The following is a 12,976-nucleotide window of genomic DNA, read 5'->3' on the forward strand; positions in this document are numbered from 1 at the left end:
GCTTTCGCAGGACCACAGGCCTCTCTCACTAATGTGTAAAATGGTCATCTTCCGCTACATAGGTAGCTGGAGCCATGGGTCCCTCCATGTGTACTCTTTGACTGGTGATTCAGCCCCTGGGATGTTACAGACTGTGGGTCTGCTGTGGGATAACCAGGATTTTTAGGTCGAGGAAGACACAGGTCCCACAGGAGTTACAAACTGACATGACTACAGAGGTGGTTTGAACTCTGAATGTATTTTCAGGTATCTCCCAAAGTCCAGTCAAGTTAACATCTCAAATTAAGCATCATATACATCTGTAAAAGGCTAGCTTGGCTTTCTTGGGCAATACAGGGTGTTTACCCAAAGTCCAGGGCCCATGTGGCTAAAGTGCTTCTTCATCTGGGTCTCAATGTCTCACTGACCCAGGAGTTGAAGAAGGATGATTCTTGTGCCCTGCCTCCTGGCAAAAAATGGTGACATTGTAGAGCTTGGGAAGCTGTCTGTCTCACGCTGTCTTTCAAGAGTACTTCTGCCTAGTCTGCTGGTTTCATTCTTCTCTGTGTCATGCCTGGGGCCCTCGTAGGCCCAGGGCGATCAGCTCTAATGATTAGCTCTGGTAGCAGCCTCTAGCCTCTAGCCTGGTAAAACCAATTGGCTACAGCTTTTTGGGCCAGCCTGGTAAATTAATTGGCTGTTAGCCATTAGGCCTAGCCTGAATGAACTAACTAATTCGTCCTCTGAGAGTTTCTCTGAGTAGAAAAAAGTATCTACTGTCTTTCTCCCAGACTCTAAAGTGAGCCTTTTTGAGTAATAAGTATAAACTGTTCCTGAATCACACCTGGATAAGCTAAGGTTGCCTTGTTCAAGGACTCCTTGGGTGGGGTCTGTAATAAACTCATCAACTTCCCTTGCTATTCAGGTGGGCCTGAGATAGCCTGTCTGCAAGCAAAATCAATAGTTAAAGGAGGAATTGGATTAACCTGTGGGGGAAGGTCCCTAGGAAACCAACTCAAATGTAAATTCTTTTTACCTTGCCCAATATTCATTTGTATGGCAGGGACCTCATAAGATTTTTCAGATGTAAATATCCTTAGTCTGGGCCCATTGTTGAGAATACACCTGCCCTGAAAGGCAGTGACTAGAAAACCAAAAAAAGAACTAGTGACTGGAGTTTCTGGAATACCTTTTCTACCATAATAACATAAATGGTTGGAGCAAAGCAAAGCAGACGTTTTTGCTTTAAGATGGAATCTTACATATCTATGTTTGCTTGGTTAGACCATGTCCTGGCCATCAGAATTGCCAAGTGAGATTTTTAGCTTCTAAATATATAGAGAGGCCTGCTATCCCCAGGAGACATTTTTTTTTCTTTCACCTCTGTCTGTAAAATATCATGTTTACAGACTTCACTGGACCACCTCGGCACTGGGAGTTCTGTGGGTACTGCTCCCACAGAACAAAATTATTGTTCCTCCTGCAGGACTCCAAATCTCTTCAGCTCCTTGGGTCCTTTCTCCAGCTGCTCCATTGGGACACCTATGCTCATTCTATTGGTTGGCTGTAAGCCATGGGTATTTTGATCCACTTTTCAGTAAGGATCAAAGTATTCACACTTTGTTCTTCCTTCTTCTTGAGCTTTTTGTGGTCTGTGAATTGTATCTTAGGTATTCAGAGCTTTTGGGCTAATACCCACTTATCAGTAATTGCATACCATGTGTGTTCTTTTGGGATTGGGTTATTTCACACAGGATGATAGTTTCTAGCTATTTCCATTTGCCTAAGAATTTAATGAATTCATTGTTTTTAATAGCTGATTAGTAATCCATTGTGTAAATGTACCACATTTTCTGTATCCATTCCTCTGTTGAAGGAGATCTTTCTTTCCAGCTTCTAGATATTATAAATAAGGCCCCTGAACATAGTGGAGCATGTGTCCTTATTACATGTTGGAGCATCTTCTGGGTATATGCCCAGGAGCGGTAAAGCTGGTTCCTCAGGTAGTACTATGTCCAGTTTTCTGAGGAACCACCAGACTGATTTCCAGAGTGGTTTTTCCAGTTTTCAATCACACAAAAAATGGAGGAGTGTCCTTCTTTTTTCCACATCCTCTCCAGCATTTGCTGTCCTCTGAGTTTTTGATCTTTGCCATTCTGACTGGTGTGAGGTGGAATCTCAGGGTTGTTTTGATTTAAATTTCCTGATGATTAAGGATACTGGACATTTCTTTAGGTGTTTCTCAACCATCCAGTATTCCTCAGTTGAGAATTCTTTATTTAGCTCTGTACCCCATTTTAATAGGGCTATTTGGATCTCAGGAGTTCCTCTAGAGCTGCTCTTTATGGAAGAAATTATGAAAGGCTGTCATTCTCTCAGTGAATCCAAGATGTATTACCTGAGTCCTCCAGTCTCTGTTGAATGTTCCAGGTGATGTGAATTAAAGAAAATTCAAAGGAAAACATGCTGGTCAGTATTTCTCTATAGTGCATATATCTTTCCTATATACATTTTCTGAAAAATGAAGTTCAGAAAACAGAGTGTTAGCAATGATGCTCAAGTGTCTTCTTCACAATGACAGTTTTGTGCCTACTCTCTAGGCTGAAACAGATTATGTATTAATAGGGAAAATATCTCTTAAAATTTCAGGGCATACTGAAAAGAAAAAATGCAACCAATAGTCCAACCAAGTACAAAAATAGTATCTTAGAATCACACTGGATATAAACCATGCTTAAGTACTAGTACCCAGATCCTTGGCAGGCTGGACAGAACTCAGTTGGCCCTGGAGGGAAAGGGTGGGCTGCAGAGTGAGAGCTACTAACTTTCCAGGCATTGTCTTGTACAGGTGAAGTCTCATGAGAAAGGTCAGTGTTGACTCTCTGAGTTCCTGAACACTGTTTTACACAGCTGTTTACTTTTATTCTCCAAAAGTGCAGCAAGGCTTGTCAATCAGACCCATCCATCACTCAGTCTTCTAACACTCCCTTTCTCCTTACTTCCTTCTTTCCTTCCTTCCTTCCTTCCTTCCTTCCTTCCTTCCTTCCTTCCTTCCTTCCTTCCTTCCTTCCTTCCTTCCTTTCTTGCTTCCTTCATTTGCTCCTCTCTCTATATATAAACCTATCTGTGCTAGAATTCTCTGTGTAAATCAGGCCAGACTGGGACTTGCAGGGATCCACCTGCCTGAGTGAACATGCCTACCTCAGATCCATTTTGTACTGAGAGATTAAACAGTGTGGAAGAGCAAGAGCTAAATGAAAGCTTTAAAAATGAGAAGTTCTTCCAAGACTGGAAGAACATGAAGGACACCATCTCAAGGCTGGATGGCTAGTTTTTCTGTGTCAAGACCAACACTGCCCTGATCTGCATACTTAGCCAGTCCTGCTTCTGCAAGTGCATTCCCTTGTGATGCAGATATTTGCTTTGGAAATCGCTAAAATTAGTAAAATTCTCCTGTACACAAATAGTAGCACAGACCACTCACCCCATAATAGAGAAGCAAGGCAAAGTGAATCTCTAATGCCAGCGAAGTAAAAAGATTTGCTAGCTAGAAGAGAGCAAGCAGGCAATGTGAAAACTTCTTCCTCTGTGTTCTTATATAGGCCTCAAGATGAAGGTGTGGCCCAAATTAAAGGCGTGTGTTCCAGATTCAATCTCTGGATTAAAGACTGTATTAAAGCCTCTGGATGAGTGTTTTCTGCTGAGGGTGGCAACCCATGCCTTTAATCCAAGCACTATGGGAGTGAATTATGCAAGTGGATCTCTGTGTGTAGTCTGGTCTACAAAGTAAGTTTCCATACAGCCAGTGGTATTGCAGAAAAACCCAGGCCCATAGCAACAACAACAATCACAATAACACAGTTCTATGGCTTTCTTGTTCCATAGCCAGATTAAAGGTCTGTGTCTTTCAAGATCAAAGAGATCTGCATTTAATTGGAGCACTCCTACTTCAAAGACCCTGATTAACTTATACAAATACAACAACATATCCCTTGAAGGTGTGTCCTTAAGTTTTGGATTTTGCATAATTTGAGATGTAATCAAATTGACAACACAGAATAGAGACCACAGATAGTATTTCTCTGTGTAACTGTGGCTGTTTTGAAAATGGATTTATAGACCAAAGTGGCTACTATTCAAAGATCTTCCTGTCTCTGCCTCCCTGGTTCTGAGATTAAAGGCACATGGCAACGTGTCCAGCTTAGAAATCCTGTTAAGAGTTCTTGCTTTTAGCTGGCATCCTGAGCAGATGCTAATCCTGTGTTCCCAGCAGAATGATGGTTAGGGGGGAAGAGCTAAGTGTAGAAAAGAAGCTTCAGGACACAGAATCTCCTCTTCACCTGCCCACTCTCCAGCCCCTGTTTCTGTCTCATATTCTATGCCCTGTCTTTGAGATGAATACACCTAACATTTCCATCCTGTAGTCTCTGTGTCTGCACAGAAGGCAGTCAGGGATCTGCTGGGATAGTTTGGTTCCAGGCTTCCCAGGACTACAGTCATATGTACAAGGAAACAGACGGCAAGTCTCAAAAGCAGTTTCTTGAAGACCTGTCAAACCAGAGGTCTTCTAAGTCAGGGATATCATGGGGAGAAGGCCATGGCTCATGGAAGGACTGGAGGAGGCCAGGAGCCCCTGGTGCAGAATCCTTTGACAGGTTATTCACACACAAGAACCAAAAAGCCAGCTCTCCTTACCTAAGTCCAGGCACACAAGGACATCAGCAGTGTGTTTCCTGGGATGGAAGACACTGAGCCTTCTGCATTCCATCTGTGGGTGGTATCCACAATCATGAAAGAGGTGGGTGAGGCAAGCAAAGGACCACAACACCTGGTGCTTACAAATCCACAAAATAAACAAAGATGCGAAAAAGGCACAAGTAATTTTTAGATTACATAAAACAGAAAAAAACACACTCGAAGGAACTCAGGGACAAGAAGAGAAGTGTAGTCCTAGGGAAATGTTAGTGATCTCCAAAATAACAGAGAGGAAACAATCTGATGCAACTCAAGGTAGGGCCTTTATTTTATTTGAATTATCTTGATCAGCTCCAAGGAACCACTGTTACTCAGGATGGTTGTGGTGGTTGAAGGCAATGCAGGAGCCAGAGCCAAGTCCTGGCAAGAAGGCAAAAGTCTCCGTTTGCAGATCCACAGTTCAGTCAAGTTCTGCTATGCAGTCAGTAGGCTTGAACTGCAATCTAAAGATGATTTCAAAACACATATAGGATTTTGTTTCTATGTATTCTCATTATGCTGATGGGCTGTGGTCAGATTTCATTAGAAACCAAGAAGTGCTCCTAAATGCCGACAGAAATGCCAGGTGCCCAGGTGGGAGAATAAATGAGATGAGCTGCACAATCTGCGGTTTGAGGTTGTTTTATGTTCTCTATGCACCCTGTTGTTTCTAAATGCTGAAAATTCATCCACATTCTTTCCATTGTTGAATGCATGGTGAGGCAGTCTTGACAAAGGCACCCTTTAGGCCCTGCATGTGTACAAAGTCAGCTGCCTTCCCCCATCGCCACCCACCTCTGGAGGTCTATAAACTGCTCTTTGCCAGAATCTCAAATGAAGCTGCATTTCTCTCTTTGTGAAGAGGCTTTTCCAGGACAGCATGGTCCAGAACACCAAAACTCTGCTCTCTGAGCTTTCTCGAGCTTGGCTTCCTTTTTGTAGTTGTTCCATGGCTATAGTCCTGTGTACACTTGTCCAGTGCCAGAAGATGCTAACTGATGGCTTCTCACTCACACATGCATGGTTTGGGGCCAGCTTTGCAATCCTGGTTAAGTCCATAATTAATCTGCCCACTCCTTTTTCTATAGTGCCAGGGAGACGTTAGTGATCTCCAAAACACAGACAGGAACTGATTGATGCAACTCACAGCAGGGTATTTACTCAAGCTAGTTTGCAGTCATCCCTGTTTCGCACAACCTTCACTCACGAAAGTTTTTTGTGTGTTGGGAGGAGAACCCCAAATGTCTATCAGGACAAGGCCTTATAGAAAGTGTAAGCAGGGAGTCCATGCGTATGCTATTAATTGGAAAGCCTTTGTGGCCTTTACCATAGTTGTCTGGTGCTTAGAGTAATATCATAAACTTAATTTCTGTTCTCCTCTACATTGGTGGAGGTTAGGCAAGGGGTTGGTTTGTAACCTGTTGTGGGTTTGTTGGGGGAATGACCTGGAGTTGCAGGTCTTGTTGAAAGTGTAACCTGGAAATGCTGGTCTTGTTGGGGATTAGCCTGGAGACAGGGTTTTATTGGGGGGAGGGGCAATGTGGAAACTAATGCTAGGTACCAGCCTGTTACTTTACCTGTGTTTAAGCACAGGTCAGGTTCTCTAAATTGGATCTGAACTTAAATGATTTGGCATCTCATGGCCACACTGGTGGTAGTTAGAAAAAGAGCCTGGCCAATGAATAATTCTGGCCAGAAGCATGAATATGTTTTGGCCCCAAGCTCCAAGCCTGTGACTGCTTCCAGAAGGGGGCATGCAGGAGCTAGTACTGTGCACTGTCACAGTTCCCCCTGGTCATCTTTATCCATGAGTATTTGAGACTTGCTGACTATGAAATTTCTACTAGGTTGTCAATAACCTGAGTTGAAATCTGTTAGCTTTCAACTCTGAAGTTTTCAAACTTTATACATGATTTTGTTTCTAGGCGCTTTCGTTTTAATGACAGGATCAGACACTGCCAGGCAGGCCACAGTGGGATTGTGTGCGAACCCAAGATCTACACCCCATGTGCCTAGACACCAACCAAAATGCTTGGCATTAGAGTGTGAGTGTGCAGGAGATGTGATGCTGTGCTGTCAGCAGGCTGAGGCTAAATCATACCTTTGTTGCAAACACCATATTTGATTTTGTTTCTAGGTGCTTTAATTTTCAAAAGGAACCACACTTTTCCAGGCTGTAGTAGGATCCTTTGCAAAAGCCTAGAGTCCAGAAAGAGTGGAGCAAACACTGGACAGAACTCCTGGTGCCTATGTGCCAGTATATGAGAAATGAGATCCAGACCCAATTTCATTTTGTTTTCAGGTCCTCCCTGCTCACCATTGTTTCTAAGGGGTATGTTGAATCTCTACACTCTCAGTACAGTTGTCGTCCACATTGATTCAGCTCAGGGTTTTTTTAAAGTTCTCAAGGTTACTCCCTGTTTTCTGGTTATCTTATGGCCCAGCACACATGAGAACCAGGTATCTTAAGAAAGCCTGAATACTTATTTAAAAAAACACCATTTATAGCTGTGACCTAGGCTCAAAAAACAAAACAAGAAAACAAAACAAAAGACTGAAAATTCTCAAAGTAAAATCCTCTGACTCTGGATGCAGTTGTCTAGTGTTAAACATAATAGGAAACTGATTAGACAGGCAAAGGAAAATGGATAATGTGCCAACAAATCTATTTGGGGTGCCTGGTTGAGAGATCAGTGTATCCTGATGTGTATCCACACCACAGTTCATTTTTTCCCCAGGTCCGTATAAAGAAGAACACAAATTTCCAGCATTTCAACACTTTTATTAAAATAACAAACATGAAATATCTGGCTGCAAAGACATAGTTGCCTTGTGAGGGCCTTTGCTGTAATACAGGAGCTGACAGACGATCCCCTGATTGCATGTCTTAGCAGGCATCAGGGTTCCTGGGCCCCAAACAGAGTTCTGAGTTAATTTTTTTTACTTCTTCTTCTTCTGGTCGAAAGCCCTTTGAAGCCATGCCCAGTAGCCTAGATTCCTGGAAATGTCAGAAGCAGGATCCTGGTCAGTGCAGCCTCCACCATCACAGGTCTCAAGTTCCAGGCATTTCTCCCTGAGCAAACTTGTCGAGGGTTGGTCTGGCTCTGCTATACCTTTGTTTTTCTTGTTGTCCACATCTCTTGAGAACACGGGTGGCTCCCTTTGACTCTCACTCTTGAAGACCTCTGTGCCCTTCATGGCACAATTCAATCTGCTGCTCTATATCAGGTTGTCCAAACTCTCAAATACATAGTAAAAGGGGTATAGATCCCAATCAACAGTCCAGCCATCATCAAAGCTGTGGTTTGTATCTCCACAGAAAGAAAGATGCTGAGATGTGGAAGACCCTGTACTCATGGCTGGCAAGTCATGACCACTTAGCAGTCCATGCACTTTGTAATCTGCTGTATTTTTGACAAAACTGAGACAGTACTCCCTCAGATCCTTCAGATTATCCATGGAATGCTGAGGGTAAGTCCTTGACCTTCTCATATAAAGAAGTCTCCAGTTAGTTAATTATACCCTCCCAAGCATTGCACTCTGGTAAATTGGGTGTTAAATCCACAATACTAACATTTATTTGCATTGCCTAAGGAGGCAAGATTCTGCCCAGTCTGGTGGTGCAAGAATTTCATCTCAGCATCTATAGGAATGAAGCAGATTGGGGTTAGAAGCAGAGGCAGGTGGATCTATAATCTCAAGGCCAGCCTGGTAGTCAGACCTATTTCAAGATAGCTCGGGCTATACAGGATACCTAGGCTCAAAGAACAAAACATGCAAACACAAAAGGAGTGAAGCTTCTCAACATAAGATGCTATTACTCTCGATGCTGTAATGGTATTTAATTTAAAAATGAGCCAATACATTCCTCACCTACAATAACTGCAGGTGAAACAGCCAGTCTGCTCAGTGAGGTCCTTGGCAGAGGCAGCAATCTAACTTTTTGGTAGGGTCAAGCCTGGCTATCAAGAATCTGGTCACTGCCTCAGACTCTCTAGAGCAGTCTGGGCCAATTTGAGCATTTCTCTTTCCTCACAAGACACTTACCATGTCTCCACAAGGTCTCCTTCAGAGATGCTCTCACTATTGCCTTTGAGGCAATCTCTTCCAACTAGTTTTCTTAGAACCTCTGCTGAGTTCTCTCTCTGCAATATGCAGGGGATCCATATTTCACACATGTCACACTACCCGTGGGACACCAGCTTTGCTGTTCCACAATCAAGGTGCCTCAAATTACCCAGAAGAACAGACTCGCAACACTTAATTAATTTGCCAATTAGATTTAAATATATTTTTAAAAACTTCAAGATGTCAATAAGGTAATAACAAAGACATCTCTTATAGTAAAAGTTCTATCCCAATAGTCTAACTTTTAGATATATTTACCTCTGATTCCATTTTAGTATGCTATGTCTCCCACTCATGGCTCCTGCATGCATCTCCCTGTGTCTCTCTCCCTATCTCCTCCTCCTCACTCCCTTCTAATCACTAGCTTCTCACCACCTCAATGTAAATGGATAGGAAATATCTTTCAAGATCACACAATTGTCTAGAGTTAAACATTATAGGCAACTGATTAGACCGGCAATGGGGAAAGTTCTCGTAGGCCAGGGAGTCTATTTGGGGGTACCTGTTTTTGAGAGCAAAAGATCACATAAAACGATCTTTCACTCACTCTCTCTTTTCTGATAGGGGGATATATTAAATTGACTTACAGGATGCAGTCTGTCTTATTCCATAAGAGCTGGATAGGATGCTAAGTCCAAGCCAGAAGATCTCACTACCCGAAGCTGGATGTCTCAGCTGGTCTTCAGTAGGAGATGGAATCACAGACAAGCAAGCTCTAATTCCAGCTAAGTAATATGACTTAGTAACTAGGAGAGAGCAAGCATGCATTGTGAAAACTTGCTTCCTCTGTGTTCTTATATAGGCCTCAAGATGAAGGTGTGGCAGAAATTAAAGGTGTGTGTTCCATAATCAATCTCTGGATTAAAGGTGAGTGTCTTCCTCTGGGTGTGGTGCATCATGCCTTTAATCCAAGCACAATGGGAATGTATCATGAAGCTGAATCTCTGTGAGTTGCCTTGTCTACAAAGTGTATTACTGTACAGCCAGTGGTATTGCAGACAAACTCTGGCTCATAGAAACAATACCAATAACAATAACACAGTTATGTGGCTTTCTTGATCAATATCCAGATTAAAGGCCTGTGTCTTTCAAGCTCAAAGAGATATGCACTGAATTGGAGTGTTCCTACTTCAAAGAACCTGATTGCCTTGTTCAAATTAAACAGCAAATCCCTTGAAGTTGGGTCCTTAAATTTTGGATTTTGCATAATTCGTGATGTATTCAAGTAAAAGTGATTTTCAGAACAGCCATGATTACACAGAGCAATACACTCTGTGGTCTCTATTCTTCTAGCCAGGAAATGAGTCTGGCCCAAAGGTTAAATGTTTCTTGGCTGTGAGCTGCAAGCCACTAACTACTTCAACTTGAGATTCGCAGCCTAGTTAAATTCCATTAGGCTGCCAACAACTACAAGCTGAAATTCCATAATGATTTCAAACCTCACAGGTGATTTTGTATCTAGGTGCTATCGTTTTGCCAATGAGATTAGATCCTGCCAGGAAGGCTGCAGTGGGATTCTGTGCAAACCCAAGATCTGGACCCCATGCACCAACACACTGACCAAAATGCTTGGTATCCGAGTGTGAGTGTACAGGAGATGTGATGCTGTGCTGTCAGCAGGCTGAGGCTAAATCAGACCTTGATTGCAAACAACATATTTGATTATGTTTCTACGTGCTTTACTCTTCAAATGGAACAAGACTTAGCTAGGGAGGCTGTAGTGAGATCCTTTGTAAACCCATTTCCAGAAGTTGTGGAGGAAATCCTGAATGAAACCCCTGGTGTCGATGTGCCAGTATAAAAGAAATGTGATCCAGACACAATTTCATTTTTTTTCAGGTCCTCTCTGTTTGCTATCATTTCTAAGTATCTCTGGGGTGTGTTGAATCTCTACACTCTCAGAACAGCTGCCATCCATGTTGACACAGCAGAGGGGTTTCTCAAAGTTCTCAAGGTTTCTTCCTGTGTGGTGGTTATCTTATGGCCCAGGACACATGAGAACCAGATTTCCTAAGACTGCCTGAAAACTTCTTTAAAAAAAAAAAAAAACCACCATTTAGTCCTCTGACCTAGGCCCAAAAGACAAAAGAAGCAGCAATAAAACAGAGTGAAGCTTCTTAAACTAAGATCCTATCACTCTGGATGCAATTGTCAAGACTTAACCATTATAGGTGATTGATGAGACAGGCAAAGGATAAAGTGCTCATGGGTCAGCAACTCTCCTTGGGGATCCTAGGAGTAAAAGATCTTTTAAAGAGTATAAGATCACATAGAATGATCTCTCAATCACTCTATCATTCCTGAAAGGGGATATATTAGAATGACTTACAGGATGCAGTCTGCCTTATTCCACAACAGCCATATAGGAAGCAAAGTCCAAGAATACAGAAGTTCTCAGTTCCTGTGGCTGGAAGTCTCTGCTGCTCTTCAGTAGAAGATGGAATAACAGACAAGCAAGCTCTAAGCCAGTGAAGTAATAAGATTTACTATCTAGGAGAGAGCAAATGGACAATGTGAAAGCTTTCTTACTCTGTGTTCTAATATAGGCCCCAGGATGAAGGTGTGGCCCAAATTAAAGGTGTGTGTTCCAGAATCAATCTCTGGATTAAAGCTGAGTGTCTTCTGCTGGGTGTGGTGACACATGCCTTTAATCCAAGCACTATCAGAGTGAATCATGCAGGTGGAAATCTATGAGTAGCCTGGTTCCATAGACATATTGGGTTCCAAGACAGCCATTAGTCTTACAGAGAAACCCTATTTCATGATAACAACATCACAAAGTCCTGTGGCTTTCTTCCACCATATCCAGATTAAAGGCCTGTGTCTTTCAAGCTCAAAAAATTCTGCATTAAAGTCCAGTCTTCCAACTTCAAAGACACTGAATACTTTCTACGAACTAAACAAAAATCCCCTGAAGGTGTGTCCTTAAGTTTTGGATTTTTGGTTAATTGGAGATTAAATCAAGTTGACAACAAAGAATAGCGACCACAGAGAGGGTTTCATGGAAAAATATAATATGAGCAGGGCCTTGCAGACCCAAGAATGACACCATGAGATTTGAAACAAGGAACAGCTGTAGTCCTATTTATCAGTCCATTTATCAGTGATAAATACCAGGCAATCTTGGAGCTCATTTCTCTCGCTGGATATCAGGTGAGTGGTCAGATTCTCCAATTTATTTTCTTACTTCTTGATAACAATTGTTTGGGGGAGGATATTTGTGTCATACCCCAGCCTCTGCAGTTAGAGGAGCACAAGTAAACTCGCAAAGTGGGAAGGCATAGAGAATACACAGACCAGGCTGAGGACCAAAGAGAAAGAGAGCACACCTGGAATCCAGTGAGACAGAAAAGACTTTGGCACAGGCTTGAAATGCCTGCTCTGTGGATCTCAGCTCTCCCATCATTCTGTAGAGATTTGGATATCTAAGCAGACAGGCATTTTGGCTGCCTCCCAACGCATGTTTATGATGACCTCAAAGATGGCCTCCCCATGGTTTTTAGTAACTGCACAGGGTGCTACTTGGCTTCAGAGCCCCCAAATGGAAAGCTACAGAATCCAGAAAACATGGCAGAGTCCCCAAGCACCCATATGCAGTGTTCATAATCAGATGCGCTATCGTGGATTCTAGGCCCATGACTGTGGATTAAATAGTTGCATATGGCAAAACATTATCAAAAGACTGAACAATTCATCCAACAGAAAGACTAAAGCAATCTAGAGCTGGAAAAATATCTGGTTTCTGATTCTGAGAGTTGTGTGGCTTCATTAGAGATGTGTCTGACACCCAATCTGCTGATTCAGTAAGGTCAGGGGATCATTCTCAGGGCTAAGTTTGTCAGAGGAGGTCTGAGAATGTAAGGTCTCATAAGAATATTTTGCTCTGAGTTACTATAATCTCATATCTCCTGTTCCTATAAAAGCAAACTGGATGTAAAATGTTGAACTGATAGAGACTGGGAAATATTTCCTCCCTGACTCTTTATGGACTCCTCTTGAGCCCAGGTTACACCCCTGTCCATGGTCAGTAAGTGGAAAATATAAAAACTCACAATATAATAGCTTTGAAATAGCCAGTTTGTGTCTTTGGGGTGGACAAACTAATGTACTAGAATCCTCACCTTTCAGGAATTAT

General features: G+C 42.4%; 1 long non-coding RNA gene and 1 pseudogene across 1 annotated transcript in view; both read left to right on the forward strand.

Annotated features, from left to right (window-relative positions):
- LOC127676351 (uncharacterized) overlaps positions 1-8,143 on the forward strand; it is an 82,057-nt gene extending 73,914 nt beyond the window's left edge. Inside the window, exon 3 of the long non-coding RNA XR_007975833.1 lies at positions 8,033-8,143. This is a non-coding gene — a long non-coding RNA (uncharacterized LOC127676351). The remainder of the gene's footprint in view (positions 1-8,032) is intronic.
- Positions 1-12,976, forward strand: part of LOC127676347 (ubiquitin-conjugating enzyme E2 G1-like) — a 1,073,095-nt pseudogene that overhangs the window by 229,897 nt on the left and 830,222 nt on the right.

The sequence above is a fragment of the Apodemus sylvaticus genome, chromosome 1 (assembly GCF_947179515.1).
Source record: "Apodemus sylvaticus chromosome 1, mApoSyl1.1, whole genome shotgun sequence".
NCBI classification, from domain to species: Eukaryota; Metazoa; Chordata; class Mammalia; order Rodentia; family Muridae; genus Apodemus; species Apodemus sylvaticus.